The 13,658-nt window shown below is 49.1% G+C and overlaps 2 pseudogenes; one reads left to right on the top strand and one right to left on the bottom strand.

The window, feature by feature from the left end:
- The first annotated feature begins 1,203 nt into the window (after positions 1-1,203).
- Positions 1,204-1,318, top strand: LOC136634012 (5S ribosomal RNA; annotated as a pseudogene).
- Positions 1,319-12,329: 11,011 nt separating this feature from the next.
- LOC136633879 (5S ribosomal RNA) lies at positions 12,330-12,449 on the bottom strand (annotated as a pseudogene).
- Positions 12,450-13,658: the final 1,209 nt, after the last annotated feature.

The following is a 13,658-nucleotide window of genomic DNA, read 5'->3' as shown; positions in this document are numbered from 1 at the left end:
TTGGTCATGTTGTGAGAATGGATGATGGCCGGATCCCAAAGGATCTCCTCTATGGAGAACTCGTGCAAGGAAAGCGCCCTACAGGTAGACCACAGCTGCGATACAAGGACATCTGCAAGAGGGATCTGAAGGCCTTAGGGATGGACCTCAACAAGTGGGAAACCCTGGCCTCTGAGCGGCCCGCTTGGAGGCAGGCTGTGCAGCATGGCCTTTCCCAGTTTGAAGAGACACTTTGCCAACAGTCTGAGGCTAAGAGGCAAAGAAGGAAGGCCCATAGCCAGGGAGACAGACCAGGGACAGACTGCACTTGCTCCCGGTGTGGAAGGGATTGTCACTCCCGGATTGGCCTTTTCAGCCACACTAGACGCTGTGCCAGAACCACCTTTCAGAGCGCGATACCATAGTCTTTCGAGACTGAAGGTTGCCAATATGGCAATATATATACCAGGTAGGGTGGACCACTTTACCCTGCACATGCCTGATCTTGTCTGATCTCAGAAGCTAAGCAGCATCAGGCCTGGTTAGTACTTGGATGGGAGACCGCCTGGGAATACCGGGTGCTGTAGGCTTATACCATAGTCTTTCCATGCCCGATCTCGTCTGATCTCGGAAGCTAAGCAGGGTCAGGCCTGGTTAGTACTTGTATGGGAGACCTCCTGGGAATACCGGGTGCTGTAGGCTTATACCATAGTCTTTCCATGCCCGATCTCGTCTGATCTTGGAAGCTAAGCAGGGTCAGGCCTGGTTAGCGCTTGGATGGGAGACTGCCTGGGAATACCGGGTGCTGTAGGCTTATACCATAGTCTTTCCATGCCCGATCTCGTCTGATCTCGGAAGCTAAGCAGGGTCAGGCCTGGTTAGTACTTGTATGGGAGACCACCTGGGAATACCGGGTGCTATAGGCTTATACCATAGTCTTTCCATGCCTGATCTCGTCTGATCTCGGAAGCTAAGCAGGATCAGGCCTGGTTAGTACTTGGATGGGAGACCGTCTGGGAATACCAGGTGCTGTTGGCTCATACCAGGGGTGCTCAAACTTTCAACTTTAGGGATGCTGGACCTTTAACAAGTGTATAGAAGAGAGAATTTCAGCAGGTGTAGCTTGTTATCTGTGGGATGACAAGTTGCACCTGCTGCAATTCTCTCTTCTATACACTTGTTAAAGGTCCAGCATCCCTAAAGTTGAAAGTTTGAGCACCCCTGGCTTATACCATAGTCTTTCCATGCCCGATCTCGTCTGATCTCGGAAGCTAAGCAGGGTCAGGCCTGGTTAGTACTTGGATGGGAGACCGCCTGGGAATACCGGGTGCTGTAGGCTTATACCATAGTCTTTTGAGACTGAAGGTTGCCAACCAGGGTGGTAAGAAAAAGGCTCCAGAAAGGAAAGGAAAACCACAAATATTTTTTAAAAAATGAAAATCAGATAAAAAGAACAAGCAAATTTTGCACACCCCTAAGAGGAGAAACTCAAAAAACATAAATAACATCAAACTCCAAAATTATCCTTTAGCATGAGACCAAAGAGGAAGAGTCACGCAAGGCTTCCCCACAGTTGAGATCGACCCAGCAAAGGGTCTTAGGCAAGGACAGGTTTACTCGAAGAGCAGGACTGAGTGGAAACTTTATAGGGGCCAGATCTTGTGTTCCACACTGTTCTATAAGTCCAAGGAGGCTTTCATGGCCGGTCTCGCCATAACTCCCCACCTAGATACCTTGGGAAAATTATATTTCCCAGGGATGGTGTACTGCAGAGGTTCTCAAACCTTTAGCACCAGGACCCACTTTTTAGAATGAGAATCTGTCAGGACCCACCGGAAGTGATGTCACGACTGGAAGTGACATCATCAAGCAGCACAATTTTTAACAATCCTAGGCTGCAATCCCACCTACACTTAAGCAGGAGGAAGTCCCATTCACCATCAAAAGCATACACCCAGTGGCCTGTTAAAAGTCCCCAAATGCAGTCACATACCATGGTAATAACGAGTCTAATATATTAGAAATAAAATATTGAAATTATTTCAATATCAATAAAATACTGATCTCATATTGGGCAGGAGGTCTGGTCTAGAGGGTAGAGCCTCCGTTTGCCTGAAGATAACATCCGCAGGTCGCCAGTTCGAGGCCACTGGCACCGTGCGACCTTGAAGCAGCTGACAAGCTGAGCTGAGCTATTCCATCTGCTCTGAGCGTGGGAGGATGGAGGCCAGAATGTGCAGCCAGATGAAGACAGTAACACCTGAATGTTGTGGTTTCTTGAAAGATAGAAACCTTCTTTCAAATTGTAAAAATCCCTACGGGGATTTAATTGGCCTGCCTTTGTAAACCGCCTTGAATAAAGTCTAAGGAGAAATCTGAGGACCAAGAAAGGCGGTATAGAAATACCTGTATTATTATTATTATTATTATTATTATTATTATTATTATTATTATTATTATTATTATTATTGAAATGAATGGGGACCCACCTAGTGGGTCCTGACCCCAGTTTGGGAAACACTGGTTTAGTGGTTTGTGAGTTGGACTAAGACCTGGAAGATCCAGGTTCAAATCCTCACTCAGCCAGGAAGCTTCCTTGGTGACCTTGGGCCAGTCACTCTCTCTTTCTCTCACCTACCTCACAGGATTGTTGTGAGGGCCAAAATTGGGAAGGAGACTTGCACTCGTTCTGCTGTACAAAGTAAGCATTAAAAGCCCAAGACTGGCGTTTCCCAGTTCAGAAACACATGCCCTGATCTCACCTTTATCTCATGGCACAGGGAGAGATCTTTCCTGGCCTGAGGGCTTGGTGGTCTCCTGGCAGGTTTAGGAGCCAAGTGTGGAGCCCACAGCTAACAACAGATGCAGAAAAAAATGTGTCTGGATTCTGCGCTCCCAGCTGCTTCTTCCACGTTCGGGTCAGCGTGCAATATTTGCTGATGGAGGGAAATGATTTATTTTTCTTCCTTTCCTCCTGGTCAAAGAAAGCCGGTGCAACGAGGAGAGCTGCCAGCCAGCCAGCCAGGAGCAGCCGTTGCTGCAATGCTTCTCCTCCAGGCCTCAAACCAGCCAAGCGGCTCTGCCTGAATTCCTCTGTGTGTTTTTTTAGCACCCCTTCGAGGCTTTGCCCCCAGTTCTTGTAGCATCAGAAATAGCAGACACCCCAAAGGAAAGGGAAAGGGGGGAGCGCCGATCGCCCAAGAGTGCCAAACTCTGCCTCCTGTGTGTCTTTGGGCCCTCGAGGGCAGCAGATGTCCAACACTCTCAGTGCCAGCTCTGGAAAGCTTCCGAGCAAGGCGGCGGGAGAGGCGCAGGTGTCTCTTAACACGCTGAGAAAAGGGGCTGCTCTGCGTCTGAGAAGGAGAAATCAAACACCCCCGGATGCCTGCGGCGCGAGTTGTGAATCTTGGAGGAGACACCGTAATGGGCGGAAGGGCTGAGATCGAGGGGTCAAGCACACGTTCTGCGTGCTGAAGGCCCCCGGGCTTCCACCTCCAGTGAAACGGGTCTTGGTGCAGTGGCATAGTTAAGCCACCTGGCACCAGGGGGGGGGGCACAGAATTTTTAACACCCTCCTCACTTAGAAAGGCACTTCTGGTTTTCGCTAAAAGCGGAAGTGCCTTTCTAAGGCCTCCGGCAGACCTTGTTAGGGTTGGGAAGGCTGCACGTGGCCTCCTGGGACCTCAGAAAGCCTATGAAAGCCCCCCCCCCATCTTTAGTCTTCTTACGGTTGGAAAGCCTGCACTTGGCCTCCTGGGACCTCAGAAAGCCTATGAAAGCCCCCCCCCCCTTTGGTCTTCTTAGGGTTGGGAAGGCTGCATATAGCCTCCTGGGATCTCAGAAAACCTATGAAAGCTTCCCCCCCACCTTTGGTTTCATTAACCCCTTTCTCCAACTCTACATGCCCCTCCAACTTTCTCCAGCACTCCTTACTCATCATTCTTCATTCCCGGTTCCCCACGGGGCAAGCCAGGTTTCAGTCCTGGCAGCTTCTCTCCCCCCCCCCCAACCTCCCCCCCCCAATAGATGATTGGCACTTCAATCAGAATCTCATTTTAGAACAACGGCCTTACGGTGGAGGAATGGTAGGGGCCAGAGCTGAATTTCGTGCCCGTATTTGGCTGCCTGCATTCTCCAAAGCAAAGGAAATCTCTGCCTTGGCCCCAGCTGGCCTCGTTTGAGTTATAATGTACAATTTTCTAATTCCTCTAAATGGCGGTTTTTTGGGGAGAAGAGTTAACATCTAAAGTGAATTTGCTGACGCGAAGCTAAACAGCTTCCCGCCGTGTTGAGAAGCATTGACTTTTGACGCAAACGAGAATGTGCACATGTCAAAGTGGATGAGTGTGGTTCGCCAGCGAGACGGACCATCGGGGTGCTTTTCTTTTTTGGCGCTCCCTCCGTTCAATTTATTAAAGGTTGTGTCAGGATGCATTTATCGTCATCGGGGATCAGGCTCGATTAGGGCGGCCTCGTTGGGTTTTAATGAATGAGATTGCAGGAGAAACGGCAGCGGAGGCAAAAAGGGAAAACAAAGATAGATATGGGGGAACGTGTGATTATTTGACACGGGGAGAGGCGAGACGGGACTCGGCGCAAACCGCCAGAACTTGGGCAAGCAGTGGCGTCGCTAGCGGAGTGCGGGGGGGGGCTGCAGGCCGCGCCAGGTGATAAGCAAGGGAAGGGATGACACCACATTTTACTCGCTAAAATGTTTAAAAACTTGGTATTTTTGAAGGATACCATCATGTGACATATCATTTAATGTGTGATTTCTTGCACAATGCAATGAAACAGACCGTATTGAAATATCTCGATTCTATCAAAAGTTTCTATCAAAACAAACGCATCGGTAAAGCAGCTACCACGTTTTCCAGACTCACAAAGAGAGTCTGGTCCAACAAGAAGCTGATGGAACATACCAAGACCCAGGTCTACAGAGCTTGCCTCCTGAGTACACTTCTGTACTGCAGCAAGTCATGGACTCTCCGCTCACAACAGGAGAGGAAACTGAACGCTTTCCACATGCGCTGCCTCCGATGCATCCTCCGCATCACCTGGCAGGACAAAGTTCCAAACAACACAGTCCTGGAATGAGCTGGAATCCCTAGCATGTACGCACTACTGAAACAGATGCCTGCGTTGGCTCTGTCATGTTGTGAGAATGGATGATGGCCAGATCCCAAAGGATCTCCTCTATGGAGAACTCGTGCAAGGAAAGCACCCTACAGGTAGACCACAGCTGCGATACAAGGACATCTGCAAGAGGGATCTGAAGGCCTTAGGAGTGGACCTCAACAAGTGGGAAACCCTGGCCTCTGAGCGGCCCGCTTGGAGGCAGGCTGTGCAGCATGGCCTTTCCCAGTTTGAAGAGACACTTGGCCAACAGTCTGAGGCTAAGAGGCAAAGAGGGAAGGCCCATAGCCAGGGAGACAGACCAGGGACAGACTGCACTTGCTCCCGGTGTGGAAGGGATTGTCACTCCCGAATCGGCCTTTTCAGCCACACTATACGCTGTTCCAGAACTACCTTTCAATGTGCAATACCATAGTCTTTCGAGACTGAAGGTTGCCAACAACATCAAAAGTTATAGCCCCAAAACCAGCGGAGTGTGGCAGTGGCAACACGCCCACTGCCCAAGGCATTGCCCTGCCCACTGCATGGGAAGAGGTCCACGAGACCAGGCTTTTAATACAACCCAAAGTGAAATCCCTTCTTTGCTGGCTGTATGCTTTAAGAACATAAGAAGAGCCCCACTGGATCTGGTTAAAGGCCCATCTAGTCCAGCTTCCTAGATCTCACAGTGTTGCCCCCCCTCCCAGATGCTTCAGGGAGAAGCACACAAGACAACAAGAGACCTGCATCTTGGTGCCACCCACTTACACCTGGCATTCTGAGGGAGTCCTAAAGCCAGGAGGTAGTGCATACCCACCACGGTTTGCAACCTCTGATGGACTTTTTTTTTCTTGAAATCTGTCCAGTCCACTTTTCAAGGCCAGACACCATCACCATATCCTGTGGCAAGGAGTCCCACAGTCTAATTACACACCGGATAAAGAAATATTTTCTTTTGTCTGCTCTAACTCTCCCAACACTCAGTTTGAGCAGATGTCGCTTTGTGGCTTATTGCGCGCACGTTCAGCCCACCATCGTGATCGGAGAGACGAGGCGAACCGGCTGCCTTTGGGATGCTGCCTTCTAAGAAGCGATGGTCTGGCTGTATCCAAGGAAGAGGTGAGGGAGCGAAGCCCCATCACGAGTGCATTGGAGCCTCTGGATCGGGGCCCCTGCCTTTGAACTCGTGATCAAAAACCTCATGTTATCGTTTTAGGTTTCGGGGAAGCCATTGCAGCTTGTTTGGGCCATTTAATTTCTTAGAGCATTTCACGGGTTCCAAAAAACCTGCTGCCAGCTTGGCATAAGGGGAAGAGTAAATTATTAAAACGAATATTTCAAGGGCTCATTTGAAGTGTAGAGATCCGTCTCCCCTTCTCTCCCTCCAGTGCAACAGTTTCACCGTTTCTCCCTTTGATGGATCGTAATTTGATCACTTTCAAGTACTCTAAGTAATAACATTACATCAAAGAGGTTTTTTTAACCCTTTTTATCTTATTCACAAATTACGGCTTATAATACTTTATGATGTGCCATAATTCAACATCCTCATTAACAGGCATGACATTTTAATATCACTCCCCTACTAATTTACCTGCTAGGAGGTATCATTTTTTCCAATAAGGGAAATGTGTCCTAAATGTGGGGGGAGGGAGGGGAATCTATCCATCCATCCATCCATCTCTCCAGTGGCCCAACTCTTCCCAGCAGGTGGTGCTTTGTTTCTGAAACCTCAGCAAGCGAAACTTGTTTTGCTCTTCTCTTGACGTTTGTACCGGTTGGATCTAGATCCACAGGGGACTAGATCCAAATAACCGTCCCTATCTTCATGTCATAAAACCACGCCGTTTGCAGGACTGCTGGGCAGTCTTCGGCACTCTTGGAAGTCACTCTGGGGCAAAGCACCCCCACAAACAATCTTGGTGCACATGCAAGGCTTCTCTGCTGTGTCTTACGTGCCTGCTGTGTCTTAGCAAGACCCACAGGAACAGAAGCATCGGAAACCTGTGGCCAACTGCGTATGTATCTCACGGTGTGCAAAGTGTGGAAACTGAACTGGGATCGTGGAGAAGCCTGAATGCACTTTGAGAGTGAGGCAGGGTTAGCTCCATACTCTGGGAAGAAATTCAGGAGGAGGAGAAGGTGGAAAGTGCCCCATTCTAGGAATCATTAAATGAAACACCCCCATTCTGCAATGTGTGGCCAATGGGATAGCAAATGGGTTGCAATGGGAGTATCTCGGAGGGGGGATAGCAAAACTCCTTCACGCCCCTGGAGCAGATTTCTCTCTGACTGTCCTTCTTTGGGAATGCTTAATGGTGAATAAGTGTCCTATAAACCGGGTTTTACTTGCAAAGGGATAAAACAAAATGAATAGGTTCGTTCTGAGCACTAAGGAGACGCTGGGCTGGCAGATGCTGGCTCAGCTCCTGTTCATTTTGATGGGGCTCTCTGCATGCCAGACGTTCCCATGGACCAGAGCTGTCCGTCGCTCTCCATCTACTTTCCTTAGCAAAGCCCACAAATCTGTCTTCTGACTGCCCCACCTGGACTCATGGTAGGGCCACCTTTCAAAACCTTCAAAGGCAGGATGTCCACCTGGTGGCTAGTGATGAATGATACCCCCTCCCTCCAGCTTGACTTCATGCCTATGTGCTTTTTCTTCGAAAATGCTTTTTTAAAAAGAATATTTCGAAGAATTGTTTTTGTGTGTTTTTTTGAGCAGACAAACGCGCAACCCTAATTTGCTCTGGATCAGGGAGTCCAGCAGGCCTGCTGCCCCATATCCAGCAAGAGTCTTGGGCTGCAAGCAGCTCAGGCTGGGGCAAACACTTCAGTCCGGAGCTGTGTCACTCTGCCTGGGAACAGGACCAGGGTCTGGCATAACTGCTGGGTTCTGGCCCCACCCCCCTCTCTCCCCACTGCCCACCTACAGGACCACCCGCCCTCCCCCAAAACACCTCCTTCTCACCTCCATCCCCCCCCCACACGCACACACACCCTGTCCCTGATCCCTGCGCTGGCCGAACTCAGCCAGTATGGACTTACCTATCACTGGCACAGAATGTGGCCTCCATGGGCTGGCACATGTCCTTGCTCCGGCCCAGCTGACTCTTAAGGAGGCACAAACATGCTTTACAGGTTTGCGACCCTCCCAGACTGACGCAAGGGACTTGCGCCGACCGAGCGCGCTGTTTGGATTGCGCTCAAAGAAAGTTAATTAAATTATTCCACACAGTGACATCAACAGGGGCACAGACTGCAAACTGGGGAGGGGGAGATTTGACACCATTACTGGCCAAAATTATGAAAATCTTGGTATTTGAGAACCACCCAAAAACCACCCAAGGTATGTGAGAACCTCTGACCTTGTCACACACGTCATCTGATACCACCGCCTGGTGTAAATTGTGGGTAAACTATTGACGCTCTGCCCAAAATAGCACCAGTTTTGAAATCCTCGCACCAGAATGACTAAAGAAACCTCGAAATGTTTCGCCGGGCACAAAACAGTTGCCATTTTGTGACTGGGTGGCGTGATTCATTCCTGCCCTTTGATTTCTAAGAACCGAGGCCCTGTTTTTGCAGCAGAGACCTGCCGTTGTGCAATGACGACGGCAGGACTTTCTCCTCTGCTACATTCTGCAAGGCAGTTATATATTTATGTCCCTATTGTGCCATGTAATTCAATATCCCTTTTATGGAGATAACACTTGGATTTATGCCTCGTTCCCTGGCGACAGTTTCTAAAAGCAGCCCGAACTGTGTCACCACCGTTTGATGGATGTCAAAGTTTGGAATTTTCTTAAACCGAGACCCTGATAATGGGATGCCCAACATAGGCTGTAAATCAATCATTTTCCTTCCTCCCCCCCCAATTCAGTTCATTTCCCCCCCCTTCTCCTTTCAGAAGGAAATCAGATTGTTCAGCATGTTGGCAAAGTCTTCTAGTGTTGCATTAGAGGCGCACTTAACACCTTCCAAAGCTCGTGCATCACATTGCTGAAGCATATTCTCATAACAGAGTCTCACTGTAGCAAGAGGCTGTGTCCTCCCCCCCTTTTCCTCTCTTCATATATATTGCCAGCACGGGATCCTGTAAACCGAAACTAGAGGGGAACGAGACAATACATTATGGCACAGTGGTTCTCAAACTGTTTAGCACTGGGACCCACTTTTTAGAACGACATTCTGTTGGGACCCACCGGTAGTGATGTCATTAGCCTGTTAATGATGCCGTGGCTGGAAGTGGCATCATCAAGCAGGACATTTTGTCACACCCCACCCATAGGACCAAATCCAATCAAGTAAGTAAGTAAAAGTTTGCAATAGATATAAGTTTTTAAACGTATTTAAAATAAAGAACCCTCCTAATCCTCTCAAGGAGTTGCTGATCTGTTTTGTTTTTTTTAAACCCCCAAACATTGCATGGTAGCATCTATTCTAATATATTAAAAATATAAAAAATATATTATTAAAAATAATAAACATGTGGAAATGAACGGGACCCACTTGAAATTGCCTCGGGACCCACCTAGTGGCCTTAGGCCATCTTCTCCCTCTCAGCCTCAGCTCCCCAGCAGCAAAACACAGATCAGATTTGTTTTGCTGGGTTATTGTGAAGGTAGGACCACAATAAGACTGCCAGTGAAATGATCTGTGCACTCCACAATTGCTTCTACTTCCTTCTTCCTTGTCTCAGACCCTGTCAACTGAAGAAAGAGATCCTGGGAATTAACCCAGAGAACAAACACATTTTGATCTCTTCCTTACTCTCTCCGGCTCCACCTTTCGGAGTTGGCAGCTGATATTTTTCGTCCCTCGTTTAGCCAGAACACCCATTTGGACTGACTCTGCCAATGTTTGCCGAGGGATTTCTGTCATGTTCGTCTTTTGACATCTGCTCGGCTCCTGTCGCGGGCGACGTGTTGTGCCTTCCAAATGGACCCACATGAGAAAAAAAAGAAGGAACAGAAAGGAGGACAGAAGGAAGGAGCCCTCTCAGGCATGGTGGAGAACTTAGAGGGCAGTCAGAGATTCATGAATGGAGGGACCCATCTTCGTGAGAAAAATGGATCCATTTATTTTATGGCCACATGATGCCCAGGGAGTAATTATGTGGGTACTTTGGGTCAAACCACTAAAAGTAAAAAGAGGAATTGGCATTGTGAGGTATAACAGAGGACACTTCCTCCTGCCCCCTGGAACATAAGAAGAGTCCTGCTGGATCAGGCCAAAGGCCCATCTAGTCCAGCTTCCTGTATCTCACTGTGGCCCACCAAATGCCCCAGGGAGCACACCAGATAACAAGAAGACCTGCAAGGCCTCTTGGGAATTGTAGTTAAGAACATAAGAACAGCCCCACTGGATCAGGCCATAGGCCCATCTAGTCCAGCTTCCTGTATCTCACAGCAGCCCACCAAATGCCCCAGGGAGCACGCCAGATAACAAGACCTGCAAGGCCTCCTGGGAATTGTAGTTTAAGAAACTACAACTTCCATCTGTTGGTTCTGTGTGCAAGGGGTTTTGCACTGGTCTTGCTGTGATGTCTATATAGAGATCTTCCCTCCCCCACACCTTTCCCCTGTTTTTGCACTGGTCTGTATAGAGATCTGCTCCCCCCCCCACTTGTATTGGAATCGAGGAAGATCTGGTGAGGAGGTAGATGTGGTGTCAGCAGTGGCCCCTTGAAGGGTAAGGCCTGGGCATCCAGCAGAGTGTGCTGCACAGCTGCAGCCACTTGAAGGCAATAGGGCCCTCAGGGATATAAGAGCAACTGAGGCAGGAAGAGCTCCACTTATTTATGTGAATCAGCCTTTTCCTACATGAAGATCATTAAGTCCAAGTACCGTTCCACCATGACTGATGAACATTTGGAAGTGTGCTTGAGGCTGGCTGTCAGCAGCTACTGTTCAGACTATGCATCCTTGGCTGATTCACTTCAGTGCAAGTCATCAAAGTAAACTCAAGTCATTACAAAAAATGTTTATAGTTAATTATGTTGTGTTGTGCAATATTAGGGACAGACTGCACTTGCTCCCGGTGTGGAAGGGATTGTCACTCCCGAATCGGCCTTTTCAGCCACACTAGACGCTGTTCCAGAACCACCTTTCAGAGCGCGATACCATAGTCTTTCGAGACTGAAGGTTGCCAACAATAGTTGTGCAATATTGGCTCATGCGGTTATGCAAGGTACACCAACATACATTGTACACATAAATGTTATATGTTATGATGGCGCGAACATTGTAAAAAAAACTCTGGTAGATCTCCGGGCCTTGCTGGGTTTCAAAGTAGCTCTCGAGCCAAAAAAGTGTGAGCACCCCTGTTCTATAGGCTCCCTTTCTACAGGCTCTCACTCACATGTGTTCTCTCCATGTATGGATGGAAGGCAGGGCTGGCCTTAGGGCAATTTGACCACTTTGGCTACATTGGGCCACATACCTGTGCTAGGGGCACAGCACTGGGGCGGAGAGTAGAGTAGCCTCAGCTGCGACCTGGCTCTGTGGCTGTCACTCCGGGATGGAATCTTATACGGTGAGGCATCACCAAGAGAGAGGAGCGAAGCATTGGCGCATGCAGAGTTTCAAGTGGAGCATTGCCATCGGGCAGCCCACCCTCCTGCCTGGGTCTGATTGGCTTGAAATTCCCCCCCCCCCCCCGAAGGCCGCCCTGATGGGAGATGTACGGGAGCATTGGTTGGTTGGCAACCTTCAGTCTCGAAAGACTATGGAAGCCTACAGCACCCAGTATTCCCAGGCGGTCTCCCATCCAAGTACTAACCAGACCTGACCCTGCTTAGCTTCCGAGAGCAGACGAGATCGGGCATGGAAAGACTATGGTATAAGCCTACAGCTTATACCATAAGCTTATAAGCGCCCTACAGGTAGACCACAGCTGCGATACAAGGACATCTGCAAGAGGGATCTGAAGGCCTTAGGGATGGACCTCAACAAGTGGGAAACCCTGGCCTCTGAGCGGCCCGCTTGGAGGCAGGCTGTGCAGCATGGCCTTTCCCAGTTTGAAGAGACACTTTGCCAACAGTCTGAGGCTAAGAGGCAAAGAAGGAAGGCCCGTAGCCAGGGAGACAGACCAGGGACAGACTGCACTTGCTCCCGGTGTGGAAGGGATTGTCACTCCCGGATTGGCCTTTTCAGCCACACTAGACGCTGTTCCAGAACCACCTTTCAGAGCGCGATACCATAGTCTTTCGAGACTGAAGGTTGCCAATACTAAGCCTACAGCACCTGGTATTCCCAGGAGGTCTCCCATCCAAGTACTAACCAGGCCTGACCCTGCTTAGCTTCCAAGATCAGACGAGATTGGGCACGTGCAGAGTAACAGTTGCTGTACGGGAGCACGGAGTGCTCATTTTGCACCTGGCCTGGCTCCCGTAGCACCCGCCATTCCTTCCCAGAATTCCTGGGGCACCCATCGGCTCTGCAAGGTTGGAGAGGCCCTTTTCTGCTGTGACAGCCTCACTCCAAACTACTCTGTGTACCTCTAGCACCCCCAGTGCATTCCTGTTCTTTACGCTCATTAGCCGTGATGGCTCTAGATGCCGTTCCTTAATTGTTTTATTTTTCCCCCTTGTCATTTGACAGTGCCGCCGTCTTAGTCTTGGATGAGCTTTTCAGCCTACAATCAGAGAGCCGTGAAATGTCATCCTTGACCCAAATGATTTGTGACATTTGTTTCCGATTTCTTTTGACGGAAATGAAGATGAGCTACTAAAATACTTTGTGTTTCTGGAAATCTATCAGAGCCAATAACTGTCTCCCAAAGCAATGCTCCTGGCCCCTTGGTTCATGCCAGCACAGGGAAATAGGGGGGGGGGGGATGTTTTCTTCTTGTCTGGATCCCGAACAGGGAAGTGAAGCTGTTCAGCTGGGATTGTCAAGAATGACATTTGCCCCTAAAGGGAGGAATCCAAATGCCATCTGTTTGCTATTTTTCTATGACTCGTCAAGCCTTCCGAGTGCCTGGACAGTCACTTTCATCAGTACCAAAACCTGATTTAACCTCCCTTTTTAAGTTGTTGATTTTTGTGATATGCACTGGAAGAAGATTTTAGAGACCGGTTTGACTGCTTTTCCTCTAAAAGAACTTGCTCCTTTATTACCTAGTTAAAGAGATCTCAAATACTAAGCCAGAGACCTAACTTAACCTTCACTGGCATGGTCTCCAGCACAGGTTAGGAAGTAGCTGGAGATCTCTTTGGGGTAAGGGGATATTTTCCCCAGCCTGCCCTATGGGGCTACTCATAAGAACATAAGAAGAGCCCCGCTGGATCAGGCCAAAAGCCCATCTAGTCCAGCTTCCTGTATCTCACAGCGGCCCACCAAATGCTTCAGGGAACACACAAGACAACAGACACAACCTACTTCCTGCTGCCCTCCCCTGCATCTGGCAATCAGAGGCAGCCTACCTCTACCTTGCACATACCTACCATGACTTGTAACCCGTGAACTTTTCCTCAAGAAATTTGTCCAATACCCTCTTAATGGCATCTAGGCAAGATGCCATCACTACTTCCTGTGGCAAGGAGTTCCACAGACTAATTA

Source organism: Tiliqua scincoides, chromosome 13 (genome assembly GCF_035046505.1).
Source record: "Tiliqua scincoides isolate rTilSci1 chromosome 13, rTilSci1.hap2, whole genome shotgun sequence".
Lineage (NCBI taxonomy): Eukaryota > Metazoa > Chordata > Lepidosauria > Squamata > Scincidae > Tiliqua > Tiliqua scincoides.
The sequence above is the reverse complement of the archived record's forward strand: the minus strand, read 5'-3'. Positions and strand labels throughout refer to the sequence as shown.